Genomic DNA, 18,236 nt, shown 5'->3' with positions numbered 1-18,236 from the left:
TTTTTTTTTTTTTTTTCATTCTTTAATTTTATTAATTTATTCATATTACATCTCGATTGTTAGCCCTTCCCCTGTTTCCTCCCATTCTTCCCTCCCTCCCATTTCTCCCCTTCTCTCCTCCTCTATGTCTGTGACTGAGAGAGACCTCCTCCCCCTATATATGCTCTTAGAATATCAAGTCTCTTCTTGGTAACTTGCTATCCTTCCTCTGAATGCCACCAGGTCTCCCCATCCAGGGGACATGGTCAGAAAAGGGGCACCAGAGTTCGTGTGCTAGTCTTGAAGGACCAAAACTTACTGGCTTGTACCTCCTGGTTTTCACCCTATATTTTTATAGTACCCGGGACCACCACCCCAGGAGGCACTCACTTCCATGAGCTGTGCCTTACAACACCAACCATCACTCAAGAAAACAAATCATAGGCTTGCTCCCAGGTGTATCTGGTGAGGGCGTTTTCTCAATTGATCTTTTCTTTTTCCAAAGGACTTGTCCATCTCTGTGTGTGTGTGTGTGTGTGTGGTGTAGTTGACATAAAACTAGCTACTGCCAACACAGGTCAGTAATATCTCAAGCAAAAACATAGACAAACATAAATGTGTGCACACATGCCCGGGGGACAGAGGGAGGGAAAAGGAAGAAATTTGAAGAATGGCAAACTATGTTCTAAATATATAAAACAGTGTTTACCTTTGATCATTTAGGAAATGTTTATTATACAAATAAGTACTTGTGTTGGTATTTACATACTAGCTTGATTAGTTGATTGGCCCATTACGCATATATACATTTTCATTGCAAAGCTCATCATTTAAATCATTTGCTTGAATTCAACACTATATATGCATCTGTATAAATTATGAAGGAGAATAGACAAATAAAAATGAGGGATATGGGCCTGTAAAGATGGATCGGCAGTTAAGTGCATAGGATACGCTTACAGAATAACCAGGTTGGTTCCCAGCACCCATTTGATGGTTATGGGCCATCCATCTCTCCACTTCCAATATGTACAATTTACTCATCTGGCTTCTGTGGGTACCAGGAACACAAATGACACATAGACATAGATATAGCCGAAAACCACACACACAAATAAAATAATATAATTTTAGAAATTGAAAATGGTGGCACTCAGAGGAAGGACAGCAAGTAGCCAAGAAGAGACTTGATACCCTATGAGAATATATAGGGGGACATAATCCCCCTCAGGAACAGTCATAGGGGAGGGGAATAATGGGAAAATGGGGGGGGGGATGGGAGGATACAAGGGATGGGATAAACATTGAGATGTAACAAGAATAAAATAATAAAAAAATAATAATAAAAAAAAAAAGAAAAATGAAAAAAAAAAAAAAGAAAATGGAATGTATTAAATAAACCGTTTGTAAATGATTGATTGCATTGGATTGATCAGGACTACACTGTTAACAAGGTTATATAGACAATGAGTTCCCTTCAGAGTGGCTTCTGAGTTGGTTCTCACCATACCCCATATATGTTACTTTGTGCTCCATTGTTTCTCATTTAGTGGTTGATGAAAAACAATCTGATAAGCTAATTCTTACGAAGGTTTAATTACTTAACAGCTTGATTATTAAATCTCCAAGGGTATTTGGATTTTTGAACAGAGGACTCTTAAATGTTAAAGTCTTAATTCGATAGAATTAATTAGTGGTATTTTAGTGGAGGAAGCCATTTTGTTGGGGTTCAAAAAAAAAAAAAAAAACAGCAGACATGAGGATTCGATAAATACTCAAATCGCTTCCCATATCCAGCATGTTCTAAGGGAAATACTATATGTATATATCAAGTCCTAGGGAAAAGAAGTTATGTTTGGCATTAAAATCACCTGTATGCCTCCATTTAAACTGATATTTTGGACATTGTATGCCTTGATATCCCTGGTTTCATATCTTTTAGATTGAGGTGATTGATATGTTCATAACAGCTGTCAGGATGTGATTAGAAGTCAAGAGAAAATCTATATAGAATAGAGTAGACTGTTTTTTATGATAGTCTGAATTGTTTGCATAAATTAACATCATATTCCTGTAATTTTATTCCAATAGAGTACAGTACCTTCAATGGCAATCACTAAGCACAATTAAATTTGCGCACAAGGAAGAATATATTTGTGCATTTGTATGTAATTTCTACATACTTCACATGTGTTAGAGGATATGTTTATAACATCAAGCAAGCATGGAAGAAGGAACCCTAGAGTAGCAAAAAAATCATGAAACAATACTCAATGTTGGTCCAAAAATGGCTCTAGATGGAGTAAAGAAAAAACTGAGAATTACAAACACACTGGTGATTAATAGTGGGATGTTGCTGTTTTCCTAGGCATGCATAACATAATCAATGCATAACAGTGAGAAATGATGGTTTAACCTTGAAAGACATGTCAAAAGACAAAGAAGTGTTGAAGTATCTATTTTATATATATTACATAATGAAATCACTAGATCAGTATGGAAGTATTTATTAAAAGCTGACATATATATCTGTATCTTTGACTTAATGTTATCGTTTTCCACATAACGTACTCTATATATACCTGCAAGAATAATTTTCATTAGCAACTAGAGACAAGCAGAAGACCAATTAATGGAGTTCTGTAAAATGTTCACCCAATAATGAAGGAAGCAGATAATCATGGAAGCCCAAGAAGGAGAATGGCAGAAACATTGTTTCCTGCCAGAGAGACATAGTATGAGAACACTGATAGTCGAAGGTGTTGATGCATCTCAATAAATATTTGGGAACAAGAAAGAGAAAATAAGTAAGCATTTTAACATGTGTGTTAGGGGATTATGGATTCTACGTTTGGTAAGCTTGACTGTAAATTTTGATATCTTCAAATTACGCCATGGGTCCTCAGATATATGTTCTCTAAATATGTTGATAATAAGTTAAGAAATATTTTATTTTAAATGTATATGATTCATTTGCAATTTATATTTACTAGCCTTGGCATCAAAAGGTGCCTTGACATATCTATTTTAAGTTAGGCAAGGAATCAGCAGTCTCAAGGCAGGAACACTAAACTCAGTATACTCCTTTAGCAAGTTAAAGTAAAATAGACAAAACCTACATATGGGGCGTGAGGGGTGTGTGCACACATGAAAGAGAGGAGAAGCTGTGGTTCAGGTGGTGGCAGTATTGCATAGAGACATAGACTGCCTATTCGACCTTGAATCTCCTTTATTTAACAAAGCTAATGTTAGTTTCTTAGAATTTCACTTGAGGATTAAAAATGGTGTGACATTAAAGTCTCTGAGAAGAATTATCTATGAGCGAAATAATTGCTGTTTACCAAAACAGCAACATCAGCACTATAATATTAAAAATTAGCACAGAAGATTATAGCCACCATTTAGATTGAGACACAGTCAAATCCTTGGCATGGGAGTTGTAGCAGAGACAGAAAGCGTCTGTCCTCCCATTACTCCTCATCCTACTATTAAGAATGTGGCTTCCCATGATGCTTTATGCTACTATGAGGAAAGTAGATGCTTACTAGTACTGATGAGGGCAGGGGCAGAGTGGTCTCTCTGGCTAAAATATGGACACTAAAGGTATATTCCATTTTTACTGCCTTTTTCCACCCCCCAAGTAGTTTTCCTGTTTCACTTAATAGTTTTTTCAATTAATGATTTATTACATACTTTTAAACTAAACATTAAATATATAAGTACAATTAAAATCAGTCTTTGTCTTCAAAGAAATCATAACATCATTTTGTACAACCTCAAAGAATAGAACTATTTTAATCAAACAACAACAGAATGATCAAAAGTGCAGCTCTCATACTTTTGCCTAAACATTCAAGTTCTTGTGCTTTTGTTTCATTTAAAAATAATCCTAGCTATGGTGATTTAAAATAAACCCGGTCAAGACAAAATATTGAGTGGAGTTCATGGAAGCAACAACAAAAAATTTATGAAAATTCAGTTATCATGATCACTGGGTGAGCGAAAAAGAAAGACTGTAGAATTGATAAAAGATGAAAATGATGTCACTTGTAGTACATAACACAGGATAATGGGTATTGTTTTGAAAGAAAGACATGTCTAAACAAAGAAGAAATGTTTCTTCAAATACTTAAAATGTGAGTCTGGAAATCCCATGGAGTACTTTAGGGGCTGAGAATTTCTTAGCTAACACTTTGGGACCTTTTTCATTAGGTGTGGGGTCAAAAATGCACAGTCGGCTTTTCCCCAGGCTCCTTCTTGGAATATGGCATATATTCTCAGCTCTCAAAGCTCTTCCTCAAAGCTTACAGGTGGCCTCAGAATTCTTTGTTACATTTCATTCAACTGCTGCCAATAAATTAACAAGCCTAGCCGGCCTCGATGGTACTATCAATTTGATGATCTGTTGTATAAATATTAGAACAACATTTTATCATCTAAAATCAAGGATTTCTGTGTTCCACTTACTTCTATAAAAGAAATGTGGTAAAATTTTCAAACCATGCTGTAATGTCTGTCTCTAACAATAAATGATGTTGAGATAATTCTCAAATCTCTGTAGGATCGCCAGATGGCATGTTTTCTAGAAAAGTCAAATTAATAACAATGTATTTTTACATTTTGCTGTATAACGTCAAGGCTAATAATAAGAACTGAATTCTGAAAATACTAGACAAATCTGCAAGTATAACATTCTCCTAGCGAACATCCTGTGAATTCATAAATATTTACACGTTACAAGTTATAATTATGTAGCACTGGGGAAGAGGGAAAATGCAGCTGTATATTTATATCCTACATGAATATAAAAGAACATTCATAAATTACAAATGTGCAATGTTCTAAGAAGTATACCCACTGAGCTTTTGTTTCTTAAGACCAATACATAAGACAAGTTTACACCTCTAACACATCACTGGAATAAAAATTATAATTGTAAGTTTGAATGACTATTGATTGCTTATTATGGTTTCTATTAATAGTTCCACATGGTTATGCATGAACACATCATTGTAGGTATTTGACAATGTAGAAGGGGAAGTCTGCATTGCTACAGGGATAATCCTTCTTAAGAAACTGACAAGCACGATTATACAAAGCACTGCAAAGTATGTATTTGCTTTGAAACAATTGCTTAAAATAGTAGAGTTAAATGCTATCGTGTTATTACTGTGTATATTAGTTAGTCTGCATAGCAAATTCTATATTATAGATTAATCAGAACACTAGAAGATGTCAGTGAATACAATATGCTTTTAGCATAGAAAACATTATGCATATGCTAGCTTTCAGTTATGCCAAAGATTTGAAAATAAGAATTGAGAATATTTCCTGTAATTTTACATTGTGTGTCCTAAGAAATAATCATAATTTACATTAATTTTGACAATTTACTTTCATAAACTACATTTTATCATTTTAATCACAAAGTTTCAAATTCCTTAATTGCTTTATAGCTATATTTTATGTGTATCTCATCATGTGCATTATATATTAAAGTAAATTGTCTAATCTCTGAGACTTACCACACATATATGTGGTGACCTCCAGTCTTCTGATCAAATTTGGGGTTACTTACTGCTATAATCAAATATAGTCTCATCTCTTATTTGAACAAATCATGCAGAAATAGAATACAATTTTTATGAACACTAGCAATACGTCCACTTCTCTGATAATTTTGACATTAAAATTCCATCTTAATAATCCCATCCTTCAGGCTTTGAAGACTCTTAAGGTATTAAAGCAAAAATTATCCTAAGCAGTTAGATTATAATGTATTTAAAGATTAGAAATTTCATGTTGAATATTAACTGCTCTATTTCCCAGGAAAAGAAAACTATGCTGATTTCCTCTATAATTTATACATTTCAAAGCCTGTCTATCCAAGTTTAAACCACAGCCATGGGAAAATGTATTTTCAATGGACTTAAATGCAACATAATTTTCAAAGGTGTTTTTAATGACAAATTTTGATGACCTCTGAATATTTCTAATAGTGATTTCATTTCAAAATATGCTCACAAATTATTAAACATTAATCATAGAACATGCTTCACTGTAACTAAAACAATTAACTAAAGTACTTAACCCTAATACGGAAAACATAAGCACTTTGACCTTTTAAATCTAGGGAATAGGTAAGTTAATTTCATTGTGTGTAATCTCTATTTGGCACAATGGGAGATATTTAAAAGATATGATTTACTAGATGAGATCTTTCTCTTATCTTATGTCTGGATTATCTAGAGATATCAGTTACATTTTTCTACTCTAAAATTCCAAGTTATGATCCATTCTTAAGAATAAAAGTCATTCTTATTTTCAATTCTCTCTGAAGAATGTTTCATAAATGTTTACACATTTTAAAAAGAATTAAAAATCCTATGATTTCTAAATCTTGTTTTATTTAATGACCACAATGTTATAAAAATATTATCTTTACCATGCAATGGTTTAATGAAATACATCTTGCAAATTTAAAAAAATCGTATGTTCTAATGTTCTTTTCCTGCATTCATCATTTCCATTAAAAATTGGTAACTCTTGTTACCGATAATAACGACAATTTCAAATGTATGGCATATCTATATGGTACACTGCATACTCCATGGTAGGACCACTGTCTATTGCTACCAAGCAGAAAAATTGTTACTTCCTATGTGTTTAAAGAAATAATTTTAGTGTGTGTGTTTGGGAGTCGGGTGTGTGTGTGTGGTGTGTGTGTCTGTGTGTGTTAGTATGTGTATTTCTGTGTGTGTGTTTGTATGCATATTTCTCTCTCTCTCTCTCTCTCTCTCTCTCTCTCTCTCTCTCTCTCTCTCTCTCTCTCTGTCTCTCTGTCTCTCTCTCTCTCTCTCTCTCTCTCTCTCTCTCTCTCTCTCTCTCTCTCTCTCTCTCTTCTCCTCTTCTCTCTCTCTCTCTCTCTCTCTGTGTGTGTGTGTGTGTGTGTGTGTGTGTGTGTGTGCGCTTGTGTGCATTTGTGCTTAATGGGAAATCTGTGCATGCTTCTTTGCATAATTCACCATGAGCTAAACTGTCATGGATTGGTCTTCTCTAAGTATCAATTATAAAACTTATTTTACACATGGAATTTCTATATGAAAGAGAGTGAATGAGGCTCTGAGTTGCTTCACTCTTCTAATGTGATAAAATTCTCCAAAGGTCTGCCTCAAAATGTCAGCTGTATCACACTGTTCAGTTCCATGTGTTGACTAAGAGCAGAGTACCTGTTTCATTGTTCAGCAAGTCCTACTTAGGATCCACTCTCTGTGCCCCAATGATTCATTGTGATTAGACACAGGAGACTTATAAAAACAACAACAAACAGCAACAGATCCTGAGTATAGAGAATTAGTGTCTTTCTCTATCCACAGAGCCCCTCTCAATATATGTCCTATTTACACATAAAATCTGAACAGGAATACTTCAACCATCTGTAATCATATTTCTTACACAGTGCCTCAACATTTCTGAAGATGTTAACAAGGAACTGACCCAGACACTCCATGTATATTCTTCTGCAAGGACAATGTCCTTTGCACTACATTTTTTTTAAGTTGATGAAAGTTACAAAAAAGAAACCCCAGATTTGAAGTAGAAAAAAAATCTTGAAGAAAATCAATATATTTAGGGAAAGGATATAGTTTATTGAAAATAAATGACAGAGATGAAGAATATTGGTAAAGTAGAGAATTACTGTAAAACTACTTAACCACAGAGTATGGAAGCTGAGGATGTCATCCCTTAGCTTTTATTCATCCTTGTCCATGAGATGCATTGGTGAAGATAAGCTTCCTTGCCTCAGGTCAGCCAAACCAATTGGCCAAGAACAGAGCTTAGGTTAAAAAAGTTATTATTAAGGAACACTGAAAAAATCTTAGAATAAGAAGTTGGCAAAGGCATAAAACTAGAGTCCTAAGGGCATATGTAGTAAGTGCAATATATATAGCAAAAATTGTTCTCAGCTCTGGGGAAAATCTTTATCAGTATTCTGTACGTCCTAATGTTTTTTATTCCATTTACATCATTGCTCTCTTTTACAACTATATTATGTCCTCCATGCTAAATGCAGTTCTAGTCATAGTTATGCTTTAAAAATCATTCTCCAGTGAATTTTGTAGCTCATCATTTACAATTATCTGTTATGGACATGCACACAAATTAATAATGGAAGGGCAATGTATATTTTCCATTTATTTTACACTGTTTTAATGTTAATGAGTTTGTGTTGAAAACAAGTTTGGTATTTTTATATATGCTCTTCATATGTTAAAATTTCTACATGTTCTATATTTAATATGTTTTTACAGTTGAGGAACTTTTTAGTTGTTAGATTTTTCTAGAAAGCATAAAGCCTTATACGTAACTACTATATTGGGTGGGTGGATATGATAGCTGGAGTTAATGTCATAGGCACAGCAAATTAGAGTCACCTGAGTTAGGAATCTCAGCTGAAGACTTTTCCTGATTGCCTTAATATGGCATGATCCGCCCCAAGAGTGAGTAACACCTTCTGGTAGCTTCCAAGATTAAAAAAAAATATATTGCTGAAGAAAAATGATTCACTGGTTTCCGTTCTGACTCATTAATGTTGCTGCCAGTTTTTTTTAGCTGATATCAGATTCAGCATTCTAGTTTCCACCATTGACTGAGCTCTCCTGTAACTACAGAGTTCTCAACCACTCTGACATTAGACAACTGCTGTTACTACTTTAATTGAAGGTGAATTAATAATGCATGTTTGTATGTATGTATGTATGCATGCATGCATGTATGTGTGTGTATGTATGCATGCATGCATTTCATCATATTCATTTCTTCCTTTACAGACCATTAGCACAAATTGGTACCAGAAAGTCAGATGTTATGTTCCTGCCCATGTTGGTTTTGGGGATAATTGTGGAAGGATTTTGAAACTCGGTACTGGAGAAGCCATAGAGTTGCCATAGCTTAATGAGCTATTATGAAAGCTTGGAGGACAAGAATGTTGAAAGCAGCAGAGATGCTGGAGGCTGGGCTTGGGAAGTTTTAGAGGGAAGTTGAGACTTTATTAGAGCCACTCGTGTGATATTTTGGGTGTATTTTTTGATAATATGAGTTACATAAAAGGAAAGGAAATAGATGCAGTAAAAGTTAAGGCAACATTGAACAAGTGGAAAAACTCAAAATAAAAGCAACAGATGCCCATAATGCACGTACACAGTTTAAATTGTCTAGCAATCTCAGGATAGCTTATTGCGTAATGGTATATTATATCAGTTATTTTTCCATTGCTGTGATAAAGTCGTGAACTAAAGTGACTGAGAGAAGGAAACTTTTCTTTTGGCTCATGGCTCCAGAAAGATAAGAATCCATGAAGGAGTGGGGGCATTGGCAATGTCAGGTGTGGCAACGGAGTCAGGAAGCTGAGAAAGTACAACTTAAGCACAAGAATGAAGCACATAAAGAAAACTGGAAGAGGGACAAGGCTATGAAATCCTGACCTAGTCCCTAGAAACCAACTCCCTCTGGCAAGTCTACGCTTTCCAAAGGTCTCCAGTGTTATCAACTGGGACTGTTTTCAAATTTCTAACCCTGTGGAAGATGTCGTCTTTCAAGTCATCACATTGCACTCACTGACTCCCACTGCATCCATAACTATATAATAAATGAAAATCATGTTTAGTTCTACTTTAAAAGTTGTCCTTTTAGCCAAAGCACTATTGAGTTCCAAAGTAATTGGGTAGTTTTCATGTAAACAAAAATTACATATATCTAACACACAATAGCATAGAGTATGTGTTCCCATTCCAAAAGGAAGAAATGGCGATGTAATGAGGAAACACTGGGGCCAAAGAACAACTGATACCCAAAAGGAAAAACACCAAATCTTCTAATTTCAAGTCTGGAAGTTTAACGTCAATCACTCTAGTTTAGCTGCTTGCAAGCTTTCTATCTCATTCTTGCCCTCTCTGTTTCCAGGCCATCTATGCACATTTCTTTGTCACAGGTGTCACAATTCTGAAATCCTGAACATCCCGGTGACGCGACTGAATCCTAGATTTCACGTTTACAATTTCATCCTGAGATTTTTTTTTTTCTGAGACTCCTCTGGCACATGTTGACTATCTTTGGGACTCTTTGAAGTCTCGGAAACAGAATTTGCAGTCTCTTCATTTCTGCACTATTCATGCAGCTAACGCTAGTACAACCTGTGTTGCACTATCATGTTCAACCTTGAGCTTGAGATGGACCCCTGCACTCTTGAATGACAGGAGCCCCAGCACTCTTATTCATGTGCTTTCTAGTACTAGAAAATTCCAGAGGGTCCCATTCTCAATCTAGAAGTTTAGCTGGCTAGCTCTTGCCCTGAGGGATCATTTCCCTTTGTCCCAAGGCTTAGCAGGAGGAGTCTTTTTAATGGTCTTCTCTCTTTAACAATTAGAATAAGCGAGCTGCCAAGATGAGACTTGATAGCCTATGATCACAAAGAGTAGGAGGCAGTCCTCCTAGGTCATAGACCTAGGAGCAGGGAATGGGGTGGAAATGGGAGGAAGGGAGGAGGAACTGGAGGATACAAATGATGGGATAACAGTTGAGTTGTGATCTGAATAAATGAAACAAAAAATTAAAAATAATAATGAAGCTATAAAACAAGTAGTTAATAACAATAAATCATAGCCAAAGAGTTGGGGTGGCTTATTAAAGAACATTTCAAAAGCTCTAAAAAATTATGTCTTCTCTGTCCATTGGCTAGATCTGGGTAGAGGTTTAAAGTTACCGCCTGTATTGTCCTTGGCTGGTGCCTTAGTTTGAGCAGGACCCCTGGGCCCAAATCTGCCTATCATAATGTTCTACTTGTAGGTTCTAGGACCCTCTGGATCCTTCTACTTTGCTATTCTCCTATGCTTCTCTCATCTAGAGTCCCAATAGGATGTCCTCTCCTCTGTCCCAGTTTCCTGGTAAGTGAAGGCTTTCATGGGACATGTGAGTGGAGAGTGGGGTATGACTTTCACACAAACTCTGGTGCCTCATATTTGACCATGTCCCCTGCAGGGGGAGGCCTAGTGGCACTCAGAGGAAGGATAGCAGGTTACCAAGAAGAAATTTGATATCCTATGAGCATGTACAGGGGGAGGAAATCCCCCTCAGGAACAGTCGTAGGGGAGGGGAATAAGGGGGAAATGGGAGGGATGGAAGAATGGGAGGATACAAGGGATGGGATAACATTGAGATGTAACAAGAATAAATTAATAAAAATTAAAATAAAATAAAATAAATAAATAAAATAAAAAATTATGTCTTCTCTTTCAGTACATGCTTGGTAACAGTTTGAGGTCCCTCGAGTTTCTTTTGGTCTAAACCGTACATTTTGTATTTCTTTCAACCTCCATTTTTTATTATACACCTACATAAGCACTATTAGTAACCACCATATCACAAACTCAATATTATGATGTCTTGAAAATTCCTCCATGAAAAAAAATTAGTCCATATTTTTAAATTATAACCTCAAACAAAATATTAAGACAAGAGCAGAAGGCAGCCAACTTTTTTTTTTTTTTTTTTTTTGCCAAAATAATACAGGAACAGCCTCCAGCCCAGCTGATGAGGTTGTTTCTTGCTGAAACCTTTTGTACTGTTCCTCCACAGATTCCATATCCTTCAGTGCTAATGCCTTAAAGCCAACTACTAGAATGGCCCACATTTCTTTGCTTAAAGCATTGCTTTTCAAGCCAAAAATTCAGTCTTCCACAGTCCTCTAAAGCCAACATACAAACAACAACAACATGGCCATGTCTTTTACAGAAACAGGCCACTTCCTGGTACCAACATTAGTTTTACTTGTTTTTCTGTTGCTGTGATCATACTATGGCCAGAACACAGGCAGTTGTGGAAGGAATCACAGAGACAATAATGACAATGAAATGAATCTATAAAATCTCAAAGCCCATTCCTAGTGACCCGCTGTCCCCAAAAGGCCATACCTCCTACATACCTTCACAAACACTTCCACCAACTGGGGTCCAGTATTACTAATCCTCTTTTACTATAATTTCCCTCATCTTTAATTTATCATACAGTATATAAGTATGTTATCATTTAAGAGTTGAGCCATCATTTCTAATAGGGAAATATTGGGAATGGTATATCCCAAATTTTGCAGTTAGCCTTAAGGAGGCTATGGCACAGAGGCCCAGACATTCCATGGACTTCTGGGACTAAGACTTTATATTAAGTAGTTATAAGACATTATTTTTTGCATTCATCTCTTTTTCCAGACAGAAAGCTACTTTATATGAAGAAATATTTGTCTGGGCTCACGTTTCGTATGGTAGTCTCCATGGTGGTATTTAATGTCATCTGCAGCACATGGTGGGACTCCTATTTGTAGCAGATTAAGGAGCTGGAAATGGGGAATTCTTGCTTCATTTGGCTTTCTCTGATTACTCTTTTTTTTTTTTTTTTTTTTTTTTTTTTCAGTCTGAGCCCCTAACAGGTAGAGTTTAGAGAAAGCCTTACTATCTCTGTTAATACTTTCTAGAAAGGTGAGGGGTGGGGAGTAATGAGGAAGAGCGTGGGAGGACAGGACCAGGAGGAGAGCAGGGAGGGGGCTGTGAAAGGGATGTAAAGCAAATAAGTTTTTTTTTTAATGAAAATAAATAAGTAAATAAATAAATACTGCCACTTAAAAACAAAAAGGACTTTGATGATAGTCCAGACTGTATCTAAGTGATTCTAAATCCCATCAGGATGACAATGAGCCTTGACTACTATCAATGTTAAGATAGCACGTGTATTGATTGATTAAATGGCTACCTGTGTGAGGCACCCGCACCACCTCAGTACCGAGTCAAGGGCGAGGGACTGTGGACTTAACTCACACACACATACACATACAATAACGCAGCGGGTCCTTCATGCTAAGAGAGCAGCAGCAGCAGCTTCAGCGGTTCTTTATTCAGTGTTCAAAGAGCCTTTGTATAGGCAGCAAAACAGGAATGCCACTTGCAGGTGAAATCCCTCAAGAGGTGATTGTGCACAGGAGAAAGAGTCCCGAGGAGGGGAGAGGTTCTTTTTTTTTTTTTTTTTTTTTTTGGAGCAGTAAACACAAACATGGAAGCTGCTAGAAACAGGACATGAAAACAGCAAGACAGGCAGGCAGCCCAGTCAAGCCTGGTTCCTACACCTGTGTACAAATATTTACAAATACTTATCATGATATGAAGTCAAAATATTACTGAGAGCTTTATTTATTTATTTATTGGGATGCCACGTGGTTTATTTTACTTAGCTTATTGTTGCAATTATTGGTATAAAGAACCGCTGAAGCTGCTGCTCCAACATATATGGAGTTTGGCTGTCAACTCTGCCTGCATCCAAGCTTACCCTTTTTGAGGCAGAATTATGTCTGTGGCTGAAATGAGGACATTTTGTCTAGTGGCTTATTGGCCACAGTTGAAGCTATCTCCATATATGTTGGATGACCCACACACATGTACATATGGACAATTCTAATTAAACTTTGTGGGTATATAGAAAACAAAATTCAGATAAAGATATATTGGATATATTGACTTAGGCTTTCTATTGCTGTGATAAAGCACCATGACCAAAAGCAATTTGGGGAGAAAAGGGTTTCATCTAGATTATAAGTCCAGTGGGCAACTTCACACATAAGATGCCCTCTTAGCCCATCAATGTAGGAGAAACTGCTTAGAACCTGTTTCCAACCCAGCTCCTCTTCCTTTCTCCTTTTGGTCATAATGTCAGACCTGAAGCTTGGTCTACTTGTTCTCCTTGCCATCTCCTCTTTCCATTCTGTGCTTCCCAGGCACTTCTTGAACTAATTTCGTCTACACAGTGATGCTGGCTGTCTTGATATTTTCCTCTTGGAAGACTCAAATGACTAGTATCTGATACAGACTTTCAGAATAAAAAAAATATACCTTCAACTTAAAGGGGTTCCATTTTGAAAGTTTGTGGAAAGAATCGGGGTAAACCCAATATCATCGGCTGTATGGCTTCCATTTAATCAAATAAGATGTAATAATATTGTCCAAAATTACCCCATCATGGAGTGATGCTCTAGTTTGTTTAACAGAAAAACTAATTTTATTCAGACTGTTCATTCAGTTGGAGCATAAACACATTTGAGTGTCAGTTCTACAGGGATCACTGTTGCAGACACTTGACAACACACACCAATGTCCATCCTATCTTCAACGTGGCTCAGGGGCCTCAGAACAGATGGCCCAGTGTGCTCTTTTCTCATGCAATACAATTGTTGAAAAGCAGTGCAATTGTTGAAATCCAAAGCCACAGTTGATCTTCACAGGAAGTGAGGAAAAGAATTCAAGGCATGAAACTGGAGGACAAATGGGAGTCCATAGAGGAGTAGAATTATGCCTTAATCCTTATGGCTTGGTGAAGTGGCTTTCTTACAGCACCCAGTATTACAAACCCAGGGGATGCCCCATTCTCAGTGAACTGGGCCCTTGCCTACCAATCATCAATCAAGAAAATGTACTGCAGGAATTTTTCAGTTAAGGTTCCTTCTCCCAAAATATCTCTAGCTTGTGTCAAACTGACATAGATCTAGCCACCAGAGAGAGTATATTGTAGAAGGTGGAGGGGGAAAATGGGGAGTAGATAAGATCATAGTTTATTCTATAAATGTAGGAAATCCTCAAGAATAAAGAAAACCCTTAATATCAATAGAACATTCTCTGGAGAATATTTATGTTTTCTATATATTTTATCTTTTTTAAATTAAGACCTTTAAACTATGCAGTTTAAGTATCTTTGTAAAATATACAGTAAAATTTTTAATTGTTTTATTATTATCAATGTTAATGTACTTTTAAATTTTTCTTGGGTCTTTGAGCATTTCATAGAATGTGTTTTGGTATCCTTCCCACTTGTCCCTCTTTCCTCTCTTTCTCAATGAGTAGCCACCTATTCACTATTCACTCAATGACTCGATACTCTTTTAAAAAAACTCACCAAAACCTATTTGTGGTACTCAACTATTCTTGTTTCTATAGATTTCCACTGGCACATAGTCAAGTTAAAAGATCTATACTCTTAAAGAAAACTGACTCTCACTCTTCAAGGAACTAAGAATTGCCATTAGTTCTACAGCTAAGGATAGATTGTCATGCCTATTTCCCTCCCCGTGCTGGGATCTTGCCAGTCTTAGCCTTCCACTAGTTTTCTGTATGCTGTCACAGACATTGTACGTTCACTTATGACGGTAGCTGTCCAGAAGACATGTCACTGTTGTCATATCCTGTCTTAGGCTCTTACCCTGTTTCCTCCCTTTCACAAGCATCCTGTAGCCTTGGTAGGAAGAAATATGGCATATATTTTTCTTTTAAGACTCAGAATTATGCAGTCTTTTGTTTGTATGCTTTGGTCAGTTGTGTGTCTCTGTGTTAATCACCATGAACTGTAAAAAAAGATCATCTCTGATGACAATGAGAGGGATGTACTAATCTATGGCCTTAATAAGTTTGTGGGAGTTCATTTAATACAATCTCTATTTTGTAAAACAAAAACAAAACAAAAAAAAAACCCACCAGGCTTTCCTCTAGAGCAGTGGTTCTCAACCTTCTTAACATTGTGACACTTGAATACAGTTCTTTATGTTGTGGTGACTCCCCAAGCATAAAATTATTTTGTTGCTACTTCATAACTATAATTTTGCTACTATTATGAATTATATTGTAAATATCTAATATGTAGAATATCTGAATGTTGACCCTTGCGAAAGAGGTTGTGACCCACAGGTTGAGAACATCTGATCTAGAGCCTATAACATGCACAGCTAGAGGTACTGGTTCTCAGTCCAATAATAGTGCCAGATATGGGTTTTGTCACATGAAGTGGGTTTAAATCCAATCAGATAGTGACTGGCTACCCCCAGGATATTTATGCCCTTGATGTACTTGTGGGCACATCTCAGTAAGTCAGCCATTACAGATTGCAGGGTCCATGCCTGGGCTAAGCTGATGATTACCTTTTCTTTCCAGTAGTATGTATAACACCTTCCAGTACTATGAAAGCTAGATGGTAGAGACTGACTTCCAGATATACTTGATTTCTCCCTTGTATTTGACTCATGTACATGGTGTTTTTAATAATAGGATCTCACTCTTAGGTTCTGAGGGTAATCAAGACCAACATCAATATCCTATAATGTATTGGTATCTACGAGAACTTACTGTCCACAACTTCAATGGAATTGAGTCATTTCTGTCACTGAGAATTTTATTTGTTAGTCCTTGGTGTCTAGTAAATATATTGTTGCCATGTGATTGGTTAGTTCTTTTTTAACTTCCCCATATCCCTTCTCTGCTGTATCCATACTCTTCAAGCTATTCCTGATCTATTATTCCAATTTGTCTCTTTATGTCACTGCATTATATTTCTTGTCCCTTAATCGCTCTTACCCATGGGCAGTTACTAATTTAATGATTAAATTTCGCTTGGATATTCTAAATAAAATATACGTATCTGATGACTGAAACTGAATACTCACAAAGGAGAGAAAATGTAACATTTTTAATCGGTCTATTTTTACGTCAGTCAGAATGATTGGTGGGGCTGGAGAGATGGCTCAGTAGTTAAGAGTACTATTCTTCCAAAGGACCCAGGTTCAATTCCCAGCACTTACATGGTGGCACACAACTGTCTGTGGCTCTGTTTCCAGGGGATCTGATACCCTCACATACAAGCACAAGCAGGCAGTATACCAATGTGCACAAAATAAAAATAAATATATCCTAAAATGTTAAAACGAAACCATACTAGTCTGTAAGAGAAGTCTAGCTAGAGGCATAATCACATATCCTCTTTCAAAAATTTCTGAGAGCCTAACACAGACTGTGTGGAGGTGGGGTAGGGATATGTCCTATTTAAAATAAAAGAAAAATAGAAGGAATGATTTTTTTCAAGCTCTATCAATTTAGATGTGACTTTGAATTTCTCCTTTTTCTTAGTAGTTGGATAATATTCCATTGTGTAAATATATTATATTTTTTTATTATCCTTTTATTTGTTGATGAACATGTAGGCTACTTCCATTTTCTGGCTTTTGTGAATAGAGCAACCATTAAGATAAATAAGCAGGTATCTCTATATAAATGTAAATTTATTTAAAGGCTATATTATTTTTTCATTAGATTTTGTAGTCTTAAAATTATGTTTTTCTTTTCTATAACACCTGTTTTACTATTTTTAAATGTTGTTTTAATATTGGCATAATCAAGTGATTTCTGAGTATATTTTATATATATTTATATATATATATATATATATATATATATTTTTTTTTTTTTTTTTTTTTTTTTTTTTTTTTTTTTTTTTTTTTTGGTTTTTCGAGACAGGGTTTCTCTGTGTAGCCTTGGCCATCCTGGACTCACTTTGTAGACCAGGCTGGCCTCGAACTCACAGCGATCTGCCTGCCTCCGCCTCCCGAGTGCTGGGATTAAAGGCGTGCGCCACCACGCCCGGCTTTTTCAATAATTTTTAAATTGCAAAAGAAACATTTTTATAAATATGCATGAACAAATATAGTATGAATTATTCAACATTTGTATAGCTTTTGCTTGTTTGTTTTTTCAACAGGACTTCTCTGTGTAGCCTTGCCTGTCTGGGACTCACTTTGTAGACCAAGCTGGCTTCTAACTCACAGAGATCTGAGTACTTGTACCTCTGCCTCTATGATTGCTGGGATTACAGGCTTGTGCCACCACTCTTGAATAGGATTATCCAACATTTGAATGTGTTGCTTTGAATGTCCATTTTGATGTTTGCTCAATGTAGTTTTCAATATTTCTCTGACCTTTGTCATTTTATATAGGTTTGCTCAGTAAAGTTCTGAAGAACTCTGATAATATTGTTATGATAGCACATAATTGAATTCTAACTTAGATTTATGTCCACTTTGGTTCTCTATATTTAAAAGTTATATTATTTTGTGCCTATAATCTTGAATAATTACAGAAACTCTTAAATTGAATGTTTTGTCATTTTATAACATCTCTCAGGATGGTTTTTTCCCCAGAAGTCAGCTTTGTCTGGTGTTAACATCAACCCTTCTTTGTTTTGATAGTTGTCTAATCTTTATTAATCCATCGACTCTCTATATGCATTCCTGTACTTTAATCATGACAATTTAACCTTTCCTAAACTAGAGTAGTTTTGTGTCTGCATGAAATCATTGGCTTTTTATTTTCCTTTCATTTTTTCATTTGTACTAGGGCTGGATA

Source organism: Acomys russatus, chromosome 24 (assembly GCF_903995435.1).
Source record: "Acomys russatus chromosome 24, mAcoRus1.1, whole genome shotgun sequence".
Classification (NCBI taxonomy): Eukaryota; Metazoa; Chordata; class Mammalia; order Rodentia; family Muridae; genus Acomys; species Acomys russatus.
Note: the sequence above shows the minus strand (reverse complement) of the source record.